Below are 14,890 nucleotides of genomic sequence, written 5' to 3' on the forward strand. Positions count from 1 at the left end.
AGATGAGCCAAGCAGAAGTCACAGATCACTAGTGTATATCCATCAGAGCTCTCATAGCTAACTAATTCCTCCAATCAGATGGATCCGTGTAAATATGTCAAATGGGGGACGGGAAATTGCCAGTGTGGTTTATTGACTGTGATAAAATCTGAAAAGCACCGCTGAACATAATTACATACTTGTCAGAGCCATAAAAATTAGCTTTATTATCAATGGGATGGTTTTGTACAACTTCATTTGGGGGCGATGCCTTCCAGATGGGGAGCGTGGAGAGCTTTTTTACACTCCTTCTCTCTCCTCTGCATCTGGCTCCATCATTAACAGCACGATGGTCTCTCTTTCTACCTCTCTGTCTGCCACAGCGCACACATCCACACAAGGACTGCAACATTCACGATTAGTCTCACTCAGGGGAAACAAGCGTACACATTTACAGATTGGATGCAGATGTGCATGCAAATGCACGCAAAGCTGCACAAACTGCATGTGGTGAGCAACTGTAGGTAGTCACATTGTGTTTCAAAGGGTGGAGATGCCGTTGATGCTCCACCTATGTTTAACATACAGGTCAGATTCTACTTGGTGCGTATGTTTTAAGATCCTCATTTAAATATTCATCTCGATTGCTGATGGTGCAGCTCGGCTCTCTGCACACACTGATAACACGTTTGGGTGACTCTTCCAGCTGGGCCTTGGCTGCTCTGCTCCTCTTCAGCACAGATAGCAGCTTTCACATGAGTCCACAGAGACCAAGCGGCCTCAAGTTTCCCGCTCTCCATCCATTTAAAGCCACTCGACTGTGAGAGGAGTTTTAATGCGGTGCCACTTAAAAATAAACTTAGAAAAGGACATTTGTTGGCTGGTTTGTGCAGTTTGACTTCACAATCCAAGTTTTTCTAAGACAAATCCAACAGTTTAAACAACTATCCACTACAAGTCCCGTTATTTTTCATCATTATTTTAACTTATCTATTCAACTTATATGTTTGTCACGGCAAATAACAAGATAAGTCGCCTTAAGGCACTTTACAACAAAAATGAAATTATATACAATCCACTTTATAGAGGAAAATCCTTCAGGAATATCAAATTGAAACAACTTTTTCTGGTCTAGAATAACACCAAATTACTTTTCCTCATCACCAGAGGCCTATTTATCACCACAGGAGTGTAAATCTTTCTCTGCGTTTCACTTTGTGGTTAACATTAAATGCCACATAATCGTTGCTAGAGTATGTAAATATTTTCAAGGACAGTGTACTGTTTGGATTAACTGATAAATCAAATAATTACTAATTAGGTTGATCTGAAAAGAAAGCTGCTGGAAGCCTGTTAAACTAAACAGATTGAGGATCTAATGTCATCTTCAGAATGGTGCGACTAAACTTTGCGATTTTTATTATATTCTATGACATTTTAATAGAGAAAAAAGAAACTATTTCAGAAAATCACATTCGAATATTCATATGCACACACACACACACGCATATATATATATATATAAAAACACGATAAAAACAAGAGAAATCTTATTAATTGTAGAATGTAAAAGTATATTTAATTCAGTTATGGTGCCTTTTAGAGTAAAAAAAAATGTTACTGAAAAAAACGTGTTTGATGCACATTTATTGACATTCTACAAACTATCAGTTATTGCATAAAAGCTTTCCTTTGCAAATGTGATTTTGCACAAATTGATATTGTACCAATGACTGTATTATTATTCAGCTGTGCAAAGGAAAGTCAAAATAAGATTCTACATGCTGGTGCACTCACAGTATACACATTGAAAATGAACCAAAGACACATTTTTGGTTAAATATTCTTTTTTATTATTTTTTTTTTAGGGAAATACTGATCAGTTAACCAGCAGGGATCTGTAATTTCTGGGGATATTGCTTCCCTGTAAGGTTCTACCTCTGATTTACATGAATATATTTCTCAGGCGGACCTTAAACAAAGGAATGAAGTTTACTGCAAAGTTAAAGTACTGTAATAAGAATAAGAGACTTTCAATGATCCCTTTAACATCAAGGAATACAGGACACTTTTATATACATAAAGTGTGGTTAGTTTTTAACTGTGATTTAAGCATCTGGGACTGTGTTTATATTTCTATCAGAATAGGGAATAAATAGAAAGGAACGAAGCTGGGAAAACTTTGAAAAAGGCCAAAAGCTAAAACCTGGAATCATTCTCGTAAATAAAAAAAAAAACAAAAAACCTCTTTCGCATATTTTTTTTGTTCTCGCAGCTACTAAATAATAATGGAAGGAAAATTGATTTCTGAGGCACTCATTAAAAGAAATGTAGAAATAAATGAAAAAAGAATAATGGAAAAACTAAATGAACAACAGCTTTATTCATAGGTCTGTAAACTCCACATGAGTTACCAATCATCTGCTCGGGCTTTTTCTTTTTTTTTTAAACAAACAAACAACAAAACTGCTCCAGTCACTCCTCCATCCCTCCTGTCCATCTCTCATTACGCCCAACACTACAAGACCCCACCACAGAAAAATCCATAGCCATCGATCCCTTTGCCCAGCCGCGGTCGCCACAATTATTCCTGAGGAGGAAACATTGGCGATAAATTACATGTGTGCTTTTCATCTGCTGCTGTGTGGGGCGGTAGGAGCAGCGCTGCAATCAAAACTGGAGGATCAGCCGGGATGAAGCAGCAAAGGCCTTCTGTCCAACAGTTATAGAGCCTCCAAAAAAGTACTGACACCTTCTCTGTTATTAGCACTTTGTAAGAACTGAGATTTTGTGTGATGGACCTATGCTAAGTACTTACCAAATTGAAGGAAAAGTTGGACGTTTTTCAGAATTTATCAGATCAGTGCACCATTTATCAGATTTCCACATTTAGACAGAGTAATCCAATCTTTCTTTTCTTTTTTTTTTCAAAATTAAAAATTCATTGTGTTATTCTAACAGATGGTTACTCTTCGATCTAAACCACTGTGGGTCTGGCTTTATTAAACCCTCCTTTCAGTTCCTGAAAAGCAGCAGAGCTACCTTGTCTGTACACACTGCAAAAGCGATCTGGAAATAAGTCAACATTTCTTAAATTAAGTATATTTACTCCTAATTTGAGCAGGTAAATAAGATGATTTGCTAATGGAACTAGTATTTATTCTCTTAAAATAAGATAATGCACTTGCACCTGATGCACTTGAAATAAGACAATGCAATTGTTTCTTACTTGTTCCGTTGGCAAAGTGTCTCACTTACCTCCTCAATTCAAGAAAAAAAAATGCACAAATTTTAAGAAATTAAATTCAAATTAAAGGATTTATCTAGATTTTGTTTTTTTTTCCCGGTATATGAAGTTGTTGCTCACAAATGTTCCCTCTTTAACTAAAGATTATCCCTTTAACACAATTAAAAATCAGATATCTCAAGGTAACTTAATCAATGTAACCTTTTAGATTAAGATTAAATTAGCCAGGTTGCCAGTAAATTACATGGCAACATAGAGAAACACAACCATGCATGTGTGCATGGGGGGAAGTTGGAGTACCTGGTGAAATCTCATGCATGCACTGGGAGAACCACTAAAGCATGAAGAGGAGGATTTCAGTGTTTGCTTGGCAGGTGGTTGTTCCAACAAACACAAATCGGATCAAAGTCAAAAACATGTCTTTATGTTTGAGGTAGAAACACTTCAGCTAATGTTTCTATTCTTAAAAGAGAGACAAAGAGTTTATTTGCTTTCATTCCCATGATGCACTTCAGCCATACACTCCCTCCACATAAAAAAACACTTTAAAGTCAAATTGTACAATCTTACTTTGCACATGTGCGCAAATGTATAGATATAGTGTGTCTGTCTGTGTGTGTGTTTTTAAATAACCCCGGAGGAGTCAGCATGCAGCTATAATTGCCTCCCTCATTAGTTATGTTTTAGCAGGAGCGGATGGGAGGGCAATTAATTTTACCGCTTAATTTTTGACACGGAATCCGCTGCTGTATTGATGTGCCCGCCATTTTGGGTCTCATTTTTCAGCGAAATTAATTGACAAAGTGCGGAGATTTATCAGCATATCGCCAGATTAAGCGACAAACTGAAGCAATGAGAAAATCAATTGTGGCACCGTCGCCGTGTTCGGGCCTCCTCTGAATTCCTGCACCCCCCACACACGCCAGCCCCCGCCAAACTGCTGTGACACCCAAGTGCCTGGGAAAAGCTGGGTGGGTCAGATACAGTCAGCTTATTCATTTATTTGAGTCGCTCGTTCATCAGTTGTTACAAATGACCCCGGCTGCTGACGAAACCCCCCACCCCCCCATCACTGCCCTCCTCCCTCTCCCTCAGACATGACTGCTGTGTGAGTGGGGAGCCATTAACATAAAAAACACACAAATCAAGAGAAGAACAATGAATCCTGTAGGAGGCAGGAAAAGGAGAGCGGAGGTGTTATCCCCCCTGAATTTTTTTAACTAGAAGCTCTGAATGTCCCAGAAACTCAATCCATACAATCCTGATGGATGATATTTGAAATTTGGTGCACAATAGATTTAACTTTTAACAGACAGAAATAGATGCTAAACTAGCATCAACTGTTCGTAACTGTGACAGCCCGACTTTAGCTATAATATTACTCATTTTTTGTTGTTGTGTTTTTTTTTTTTTATCATTTAAAGATTCAAAAAACAAAACAAAACACTTTTCTTTATGTTTGTTTGTCTACTTTGCTGCTCAAACAAAATTCCCCCTGGTTGGATTATTAAGGTGGTCTAAGTCTAACAAGTGCTGACATAGACCTTAGCAGACACATTTTTCGCTATCTTTCTGTTTTAAATCTAAAATGACAATTGTTGCTAGCTAACAGCATCAAGACGATGTCTTTAAAATTAGATTTTTAATTTCTGAACCAAAGCCTATCCCTTAGGCCTGACTTTAAAAATAAATTAGACCTATTTTGATTTATCACAGATAAATAAGGTATTAGTCTGAAGCATCTGCAGATCTGCTTCTGTGCGTTACTTTTATATTGGTATGAAAAATTAGCATTTGGACTTGATAACTTTAGAGTTTTTCTTGATTTGATCGTCATCATTAGTACACCTCAATCTCCAGCCTGATGCTAATATCTCTAGCGACATCCCTTCAGTGGTTGTTTAAAACATTGACACATTTCTACACAGTAGGAAACATGAAAGCTCTTTAAACAAACTGCACAATCAACATCATCAAAAATCCATGAGGAAATGGCCAACTCATAGCAAAAAAATATTTATGGAGCGAATGTTTAAAAAAAGATTATTTTTAAGGAATTGTGGAGGATGTTCTTTTTCCGGGTGGATCATTAAAATAAGTGATCCTCCTAATTGTCAATCATTCTGGTAATATGTTTAGGTAAGGCCGCCCTATGTGCTCGTCCCCATTTTGATTTAGGGACGAGTCTGACATAGTGGAAAAATTGCAAATCTTCTTTTAGAAAGTAAGCTAGTATGAGCGATTCAAACAGCAACTATGAAACACACATTTAATAGGCGTTCCCTAGGCGTTTAACAGTGGGTAAAGGGTTGGCAAGTGGAGAGGGCGGGTCTTTTCAAAAATTCGCAGAAATTCTCCACTATACCTTTAATTAAAGATTAGCATTTTATTTCAGTACTGTTCTCTTATGTGGTGCCAGTTAAAAGTCCTTGTTGCACTTGTAACCAACTCCATATATAAAAGGCTAATTTCCAATAATTCAAAACTCTTTGTTGCTAAGGGATCCACTGTTACATAGACATACCATGGTGAGCCATTAAAGAGAGTCAACAAGAATCACCATTGATATATCAGATAACCCAGTTCATATCTGCTGAAAAAGGTTTGATAATTTAGCAACATTAATTTTAAGAACAGGTTAGAAATTTATATGTGGTCATTATTTATGCTCCCAAACATTAAAACAATCATTAACAGTGACATAAGGAGCTTTTATTATTGGGCAAAATACACATTTTAGAAAAATCACAAAAGCACTCTTTGATCAGAATGTAATACACATTTATCTGGCAGAGTAATATGGCACATTTCTCAATGAAGGAGGTTTTTATCGTCTGTTCTGGCTTTAATGAAATGAAGACAGGTGAACTAGAGGGACAGCAATGGAACAACCCCGAAAAACAGAAATGGCTTTGTAGGATGAGGCCCCTATATTTTCTCTCCTCATTTTCTTTTTCAGTAGTTTTGTTGTGACCAGGGTCAGAAAAACTACGAGTAGCATAAAGAGATACTTGGACCCTGGAGAGGTTGCACATGTAATTTAATTTTAGCATCATAGCGCATCAATGTGCCTTATAGCCAGAAGGTGTTTTCCGAAAGTCTCCAGAGAATGGAGGAGATTCCAGGAAAGAGGTGTTTCTCTAAGAGAGCTGAACAGGACCGTCTGAGGTCCTTAACCCATTAGCAGGACCAGCATTGGCTCGTTGGTGCAAGGAGGAACAGGGCGAGCACTGCCGGAGCTCTAAACAGTGACCCCAAGAAGGCTGCTGGCAAGAATGTCCCTGATCAAACTATTGGAAACAGATTTAATGATGGTGGCCTGAGGGCCCAATGTTCTGTAGGAGGCCCTCTGCTCACCGCCCAGCACTGTAGAGTTTAACTGGAACTTTCCACAGAACACAGGAATATCCCGGATTGGCACTAATAAGAGCTCATGTGACAGACCTAAGAGGGGCTGCAGAAGATGTGCTGAGAGTAACGCTGCCTCCAACTTTGCTCAGCAGGACTGGTTCGGTAGGAGGGGGCAGTGTTGGTCTGGGGAGGGATGAAACAGATCTATAAAGTATTCATCAGGGGGCACCTCTGACAGTCCAGGAGCTCAGTAATGCTTATCTCAGTATAGTCATCTCACAGGGAGCATGCCCTGATGATGTTGGGCATCATACTGCAATGAAATTTCAGCTAACTGGACTTAGCTGATTGGCGACCTGTCCAGGGTGTACCCCGCCTCTCGCCCGTAGACAGCTGGAGCTAGGCACCAGCACCCCTCGCGACCCCAATTTGGACAAGTGTGTCAGATAATAGATGGATGGATGGACTTAGCTGCAGCATCAGTTTTTTAGTTTCACTTCATTTTCATCGGGGATCTGGTTGTTGTTGTTAACATGCCACCAATTCCATGTCAGTATGGATACAGAACATGATCTTTATTCTCCAACTGAGATCTGGTGTTTTTTTTTTCTGTTTTTGTTGCTGCTTTTTTGGACATTGTCCAAACTGAACCTCACAACTAGATTACATTCCCACAACAAACTGCACAGACAGGAACAAAAAATTGGAGTGAAGAAAGGATGTAGAAATATTTCACAATGTCAGTACACAACATTTTGTTTGAAATGTGAGAGGATGTTACACCATCATCTCACCAAAGCCACATGTCAAAAGGTCTACTGTCAGTCACTGTTTTCGCAGGAAAACAGCCCTTTCTGACACCATCCCGAATCAAATAAATAAAAATAAAAAATTCAACATATTTCCAAATTCAAGATGAAAACATCTTTAAAGCCAATTCTTGGGGTTTGGAGTGGGCTGCTGATAGAGTAAAAACCGTCGAAAAAAGGTAGAGTTACTAAAGCTGATTTCAGGGTCATTAACAAAACCGTCAGCTATATGACATCTCAGCCGAAAACAATAAAGAAAGTTAAGATGTATGCTGTTATGGTTTTGTGATTGATAATTAGTTCCTTGTCATTGTCTCATTAGCTGACAGTGGTACCAAGAAAACAAAAGACTACATTGATCTGCTGCATTTGCAAAGTTTACAGTGCATTGGACTGGCTAAACTTTCATTATAACCAGGACAAAATGAATGCATCACTTATTTTCAACAAAGGGACAGAAATGCATTAAAATATTCTTGCTAACTTCTACAAATACCTTTCCATTCCTAATAAGCATGTTTTCAGTCCGTCTCAGACACCTGGTAGTAACTTCCAATTGTGCATATCTTCTCTGGTACCATGTATTCCTATATATACTGAACATTCAGTTGCTCATTAGAGATACTTAGAGATAAGGGAGATAGTCCATAAAAATGTTCCAGGTCAACACACACAACCTTCAAGGCAAACCTTTACAACTGTGCAAACCCTGGACCCAGAATGTTGTTGATCAATCAATCAATCAATCAATCAATCAATCAATCATATTTCGCGGTGTCATTAGATCATCTATAGCAGCTATTCTCAACTTTGGGATCCCGACCCCATCTGGAGTCACAAAAAGAGGAAAAACAAACAAAATTAATGTAGCTTCCAACCGGACATTAGAAGGATGGGGAATGGTTGGTCTCAAACAGGCTTTTTATTACTCAAAAACTAGTTACTGTTGACTTTAACTAGGCTTCGCCCATCTCCCTTCCTCTCCCGTATGCTGTCAGCTGGAACTGCAGAAAGCATTCACAGATTGTCTGAAATGACAGAACTTAAACCTAAATATTTGGCTACTTAAAAATTATGTAATGAAGGATTGTTAAGTTTTATATTAAATCATTTTAAATAGAGATGGGTTTACTACTTCACTGTTTGTTCAAAATTCATTATATCAATGCATTTGCATGATATTCTGATCATGCTTGACAGTTTTGGGGGTGTGACAAAGAAAAAAAAATGATCTCGGAGAGCTGTGTATCTGTGTGCATAGATGGAGATGGAGCTACGCAGCAGGCAGGAGAAGGTTTAAAGGACTGTATTTTAGAGGTAGCCCTCCATGTGACATTTCTGCACTCCATGATCCACAGGGAAGCACTCTCCTGCATGTTTCTCGAGCCAGAGCCTGGTGATGTTCTCCAAACATCAGTTAAGAATGCTTCTTTCATTAAATCCAGACCACTGCAAACAGACTTTTTGCCACACTCTGTCGTGAAATGAGATCAGACCACGAAGCACTTCTCTTTCACGCTACCAAAGGTCAGGTGGCTTTCTCATTGCAAAAGTTTAAAAAGGTTTAAACTGCATGAGGAGGTCTGAATATTTTTTATCAGACTGTGGATCTCCCCTTGCTGTGGATCGTCCCTGACTCACCCAAAGTGGGTAGAAAGTCTTGCATATTTAGCTAGCATCTTTGACAAACTAAACATCTTTAACTTGTCCCCTCAAGGCCCTTATCATCTCTGATGAGGTCACAGCATTTAAGAGAAAGCTGGAGCGTTGGGCTGTGCGATTAAACGGGGAAATGGTGAAATGTTCCCATAGATGGGGGACTTTATGGAGAGTTAGGAATTAAACATTCAAACAATAAAACTAATTATTGTTCCACATGTCAGAAGCTTCCTTGAAAGTTTTAATAAGTATTTTCTGAATGATGGAACGCTGAAAAAGGTGTGATTGGATACCCCAGCCTTTCTGTACCATCACTGCGCATCACCTGTCATCAGAGCTGCAGGACGCCCTGCTCCATCTCTCCTCTGATCGTAGATTACAAACTACTAGTTCTCTAAATGCAAGGCGGAAGAGTTCTGGTTGTCAGTAGCAACAGATCACACAGCACTGTCAAAAGTGCTGAACTTTTCTGCACTGAAAAACAAATACAGATCACGACTATTTACAGATGAGTGATCTCTGCATACATGTAGTTGTGGCTAATAGGAAACAAAACAAACAGCTGCTCTGTTCCAACAAGCAGGGCGAGGAATCACATTAAATAGTCGCAGAAAACATCTTCGCTTTTGACCAGGAATTTCTTTTTTTTTTTTTTATGTTTAAGATCTCAGAAACATAGATGGTTAAAATTAAAGATTGGCTGTTTTCCAGTGTGTTTTGTTAAACTTTAGCACACACCGTAATGATTTTACTAAATTACTGTATTTTATCTGCTGAATTATGGGATGTAGTGAAAACTGTAGTGCTGCCTCATGTTTTTCTAAACATGATAAATAATAAAGGGATGGGGCGGGTGAGTGCTCTTGTTTTTAACACACTGTGGTGCCCATTTTCAGGGAAAACGTTGTTTTTGGGTCATGGGTCATGTTTAGGACTAATGTGTGAATTGAGTTTAGGTTAGGGTTAGGTATGAACCTGTAATGGTTAAAGTTAGGTGTAGGGTCAAGGTTAAGCTGTAAAAATTCATGGAAGTCAATAGAGACGCCCCGCAAAGATATTGAGACAAGTTTGTTTGTGTTTGATGATTGAATCAGTTTTGGCAGGTCAGGCTTTTAAAAAACACAAATCTGAAACCGAGCTCAAAGTTCTGATCTGTATATTTTGTATTTGTAACCACTCTGCAGCATGTCTATCATTCTGCAGATCTACACAGACTCCTCTACATACCCCCCCTCCTCCCCATTACTGACAGCTCTGATCTCCAGACAGATCAGTTCAACTTCTCAATCTCTTTATTCCATTAGTATTGCATCGTAGCTCTGTGGAGTCGATTTATAACCTCTAAACAGATCACAAACATGCAGATAATATTTCAGAGTGTCAGGTGGGCCGCTGGAATGTGATTGCAGCGTTGGGAAAGCTGCAGCTCACCGTCCGACCCGCCACCAATTACCGACAAAGGAGTGTTGGAGGTCACGGCGGTGCAAATTGTGTTAGCGTTCGGAGTGTCGCTAATCAAGTCAGGGCTTGTCGCTCACTAGAAATGAGGTTGTTTCAGGTCTGTTCTTAATTCCCTCCGCTTTCATATTTGCTCACCCCCTGATCCTTCAACTTCTCTCATTCATTGACTTTTTACCATCTCAATCACCTCTCTCGCTCGCTCTCCTCGAGCATGTTCCCTCCCGTAGAACTTGCACAAAGACCCCGAGCACACGCACACGCGCGCGCGCGCCACCTCGCACCTCTGCAGGTGACAGCAATGTGACAGTGTGACGCCAGCTGCCTGATGAGGAGTGATGAGAGCTGGAAACTAATGAAAATAAAACGTCTAATTATGTCAGAGTCGCCTTGACGCTACATCACTGCTAAAACACATTTAAAATAACATCCAGCAAGTCTTAGAAACACACACACATTTAAGAACCGGCGCACACAGCAGGCTCCTGTGACGGATGGAGGGTTCTGCTGCAAGCGCTCAGTCAGCCTGTCAGGCCGGTGGCGGCTGCTGCTTCTGTCATTGACTTAAAAGGGCATCAAGGAGCCATGTGTGGGACATTACCGAGGCCGAGGGGAAACCGCTGGGCTGCAGCATAAAGACACTTTCAAAGAGGCTGACTTGGGCTCCTATCGAGGGGCTATTATTCAAGACAGTATCCTCCCACCGCCCACTGAACCATCTGTCGATCCAAACTTTTTAGCAAGTTTTAAAAAAAGCAGAATAAAAACACCATTCAGAGCGGCACCACAGTGCGTTTCATCGGATCTACGGAGACGAAAAGGAGCGGTGGAATTGGAAAGACAAGCTGCTGAACAGCATTAAGGTGGCATAATGAAAATGTGCACTAATCTAAAAAACTAAGATCCCTGTTTGATCTCAGCTCTGCTGGCAAGCCGTCGTTTTCGTGGGGATTTTTCAGTTCAATTACGATAAACGAGAACGTTGATTTTTCTTTTTCTTATTAATGGCATCAGTTTGTTCCAAACCTCTGCTGAAGATGTCTGGTTAAATTAAATTAAACTGAATACACCAAGCGCGTTCCTGACGTTTCCCCATTAGCAGGGAGTTGCAATAACATTACAGCATGTACAGCATGTTTACTTACAAAATTATTCCTGTTTTTAATCAAAATCTAACTTTTTTTGTTGCTAATGTACAAATAATCTTCTGCTGATGATATTTTCCCCTCAGATTTGTATCATTTCTCCTAAATAGGGAAACAAACAGAACTAGTCCAGCATGAAAAAGAAAGAAAAAAACTCTTAGGCATCAGACGGATTTTACCATAACATGCGTAGTGACCAGCTGGATTAGAAGAAAACACACTCTGTGTCCAGATGGAGCCTTTGGGGAACTACACAGCTATGAGCGTTGGATTTGGAAATGCTCGCCACCTTAATAAAGGCGTGGAAGATGTCAGAAAACAAAAAAAAGAATCTTCTCTTCGCCCTTTTGACCATCAATTGGCTGATGAGGCATCACATAACAGTAGCAGTCCTATCAGGATCAAGAGGTCGTGTTTAACCGCCTAACGGCTGCCGGCGAGCCTGCCAAGAGTTTGGCTCTGCTCCGCCTGGATGTTCAGAACCACTACAGATGGACGAGTGGCGGCTATTATTGGCCCAAACTTGTGAATATATTTCCTCCAGCCAAAGCTGAGAAGATTCATGATAAATGTGAGATTTTCACAGTTAACATAAACTTCATTTTGCTGAAGTCTGCAGCTATAAAGTGTATTTTATCTGATCCAAGTAGGAATAAACAACTCTTTGTCCAAAACTTGTTGACAGCTTGTGAAATTCAAATCTCTTTAACGGGCCGACCAGGCAAACACGTTTATAACCCTTGAACTTTTCCACATTTTATCATGTTATAATCATAAATGTCCACTCTGGTATATAGGGATTGTTTTTATGATGAGGCCAACACAGAGTAAAGCGTAACTGTGATGTGAATGCAAAGGTGAAACGTGTACATTTCCTTGTTCTCCTTTGGGAATTATTTCACTAACGACTATTTTGCAAATTGATTAATCTGTTATATATTTTTACATTGATCAATAAATAATAAGATAGCCAAAGGTTCCTTAAAAAAATTTTTTACGAAATGTATCCAGGTGCAACTAAAACTTTTCCATTTGAGGAGTTCTGGATAGAACACATTGACAGATGAAGCATTTTTTTAATCTTAAATGCAAAATGTTTACATTATTTTTTTTTTACAATTTTGGAATAAAGTCTGGTTTAACGCAGAGACCTCTGATTGGTCAATCTACATCTGCCCTACACTATGCGTATTTTCTGTTTGGTACCTTACCAGCATGTTTTGTTTGTATGACCACCATTGTGGAAAATTACTTGTGAAGATGGACGATTTAGAAGAGTGAGGTTTGCGAGAACGCTGGGATCCTTTTTCTACCTGGATCCCCGCTCTATTTCCCCCTCATGTCTCTCCGTTGTCGCACAAACTCGCCCCCACTTCCTCACCTCCTCGGCCGTATCTAGACCCAAGGCTAGTTCGTGATTGTCCCTCTTGCGTTATGGCATGGAATAACATAGAGCAGACATCAAAAAATATCTGCAACAAGCTTACTGCTACACACTACTGCGTGAGGACAACCAGTCATTAATTGCTGCTCGAGGTGGGTCACTCTGTCATCAAAGACACGTGTAAGAGTCTCTACACTCAATTTAACAATTAATCATTTAATAAATTAGTTGACAATTATTTCAATAATTGATTATCATGATTAATCTGATTAATTGTTTCAACCCTATTCTGATTGGATGAGTGACTTCGGTTAACATCAAATTTCAAGTCTCAAAGCTATTTTTAAATGATGTAACTTAACTAGGCCCTAATGACACATGATTATTGAGCTTCAGTCTAAATACCTTCCTCTAAAAAGCTTTTATTCTACGAATTACTTGTATTTAGATCCATCAATCTACCCATCTCCTCAGATCTCTTTCTCTGATTAAAGAAAGCAACCCCTTAGCATGACACTGTCACTAACATGTTACAAACTGCAGTTCTTCCCAACACAAAGTGTTTTTCATGTAGGACAGATATAGTAAAGGTTACTCCTGAGGAGCCACTGTCCTGCAGACTTTGCATGTATCCCTGATCCAACACAACTGTAACAAAAAAGCTAATTTACCACCATGTCAGCAAGTTAAGCAGAAGGCTGGCTATTAACCATTTACAGGTGCTGGTCATAAAATTAGAATATCATGAAAAAGTAGATTGATTTCAGTAATTCCATTTAAAAAGTGAAACTTGTATATTATATTCATACATTACATACAAACTCATATATTTCAGATGTTTATTTTGTTTAATTTTGATGATTACAAATGACAACAAATGAAAATCTCAAATTCATCATATCAGAAAATTAGAATATTACTGAAGACCAATAAAAACAAAGGATTTATAGAAATGTTGGTCAACTGAAAAGTATGAACATGAAAAGTATGAGCATGTACAGCACTCAGTATTTAGTTGGGCCTCCTTTGGCCTGTATTACTGCAGCAATGCGGCGTGGCATGGAGTCGATCAGTCTGTGGCACTGCTCAGGTGTTATGATAGCCCAGGTTGCTCTAATAGTGGCTTTTAGCTCTTCTGAATTGTTGGGTCTGGTGTATTGCATCTTCTTCTTCACAATACCCCATAGATTTTCTATGGGGTTAAGGTCAGGAGAGTTTGCTGGCCAATTAAGAACAGGGATACCATGGTCCTTCAACCAGGTACTGGTAGCTTTGGCACTGTGTGCAGGTGCCAAGTCCTGTTGGAAAATGAAATCTGCATCTCCAAAAAGTTGGTCAGCTACAGGAAGCATGAAGTGCTCTAAAACTTCCTGGTATGTGGCTGCGTTGACCCTGGACCTCAGAAAACACAATGGACCAACACCAGCAGATGACATGGCACCCCAAACCATCACTGACTGTGGAAACTTTACACTGGACTTTAAGCAACGTGGATGAAGTGCCTCTCTTCTTTTCCTCCAGACTCTGGGACCTTGATTTCCAAAGGAAATGCAAAATTTACTTTCATCAGAGAACATGACTTTGGACCACTCACCAGCAGTCCAGTCCTGTTTCTCTTTAGCCCAGGCAAGACGCTTCTGACGCTGTCTGTGGTTCAAGAGTGGCTTGACACAAGGAATGCGACAGCAGAAACCCATGTCTTTCATACGTCTGTGTGTGGTGGTTCTTGAAGCACTCACTCCAGCTGCAGTCCACTCTTTGTGAATCTCCCCCACATTTTTGAAGGGGTTTTGTTTCACAATCCTCTCCAGGGTGCGGTTATCTCTCTTGCTTGTACACTTTTTTCGACCACATCTTT

At 39.6% G+C, this 14,890-nt stretch overlaps 1 protein-coding gene across 1 annotated transcript in view; it reads right to left on the reverse strand.

Annotated features, from left to right (window-relative positions):
- Nucleotides 1–14,890, reverse strand: part of znf407 (zinc finger protein 407) — a 218,985-nt gene that overhangs the window by 72,650 nt on the left and 131,445 nt on the right. The gene's annotated exons all lie outside the window — the stretch shown is intronic.

Source organism: Cyprinodon tularosa, unplaced genomic scaffold (assembly GCF_016077235.1).
Source record: "Cyprinodon tularosa strain WSP-4 unplaced genomic scaffold, ASM1607723v1 ctg107, whole genome shotgun sequence".
NCBI classification, from domain to species: Eukaryota; Metazoa; Chordata; class Actinopteri; order Cyprinodontiformes; family Cyprinodontidae; genus Cyprinodon; species Cyprinodon tularosa.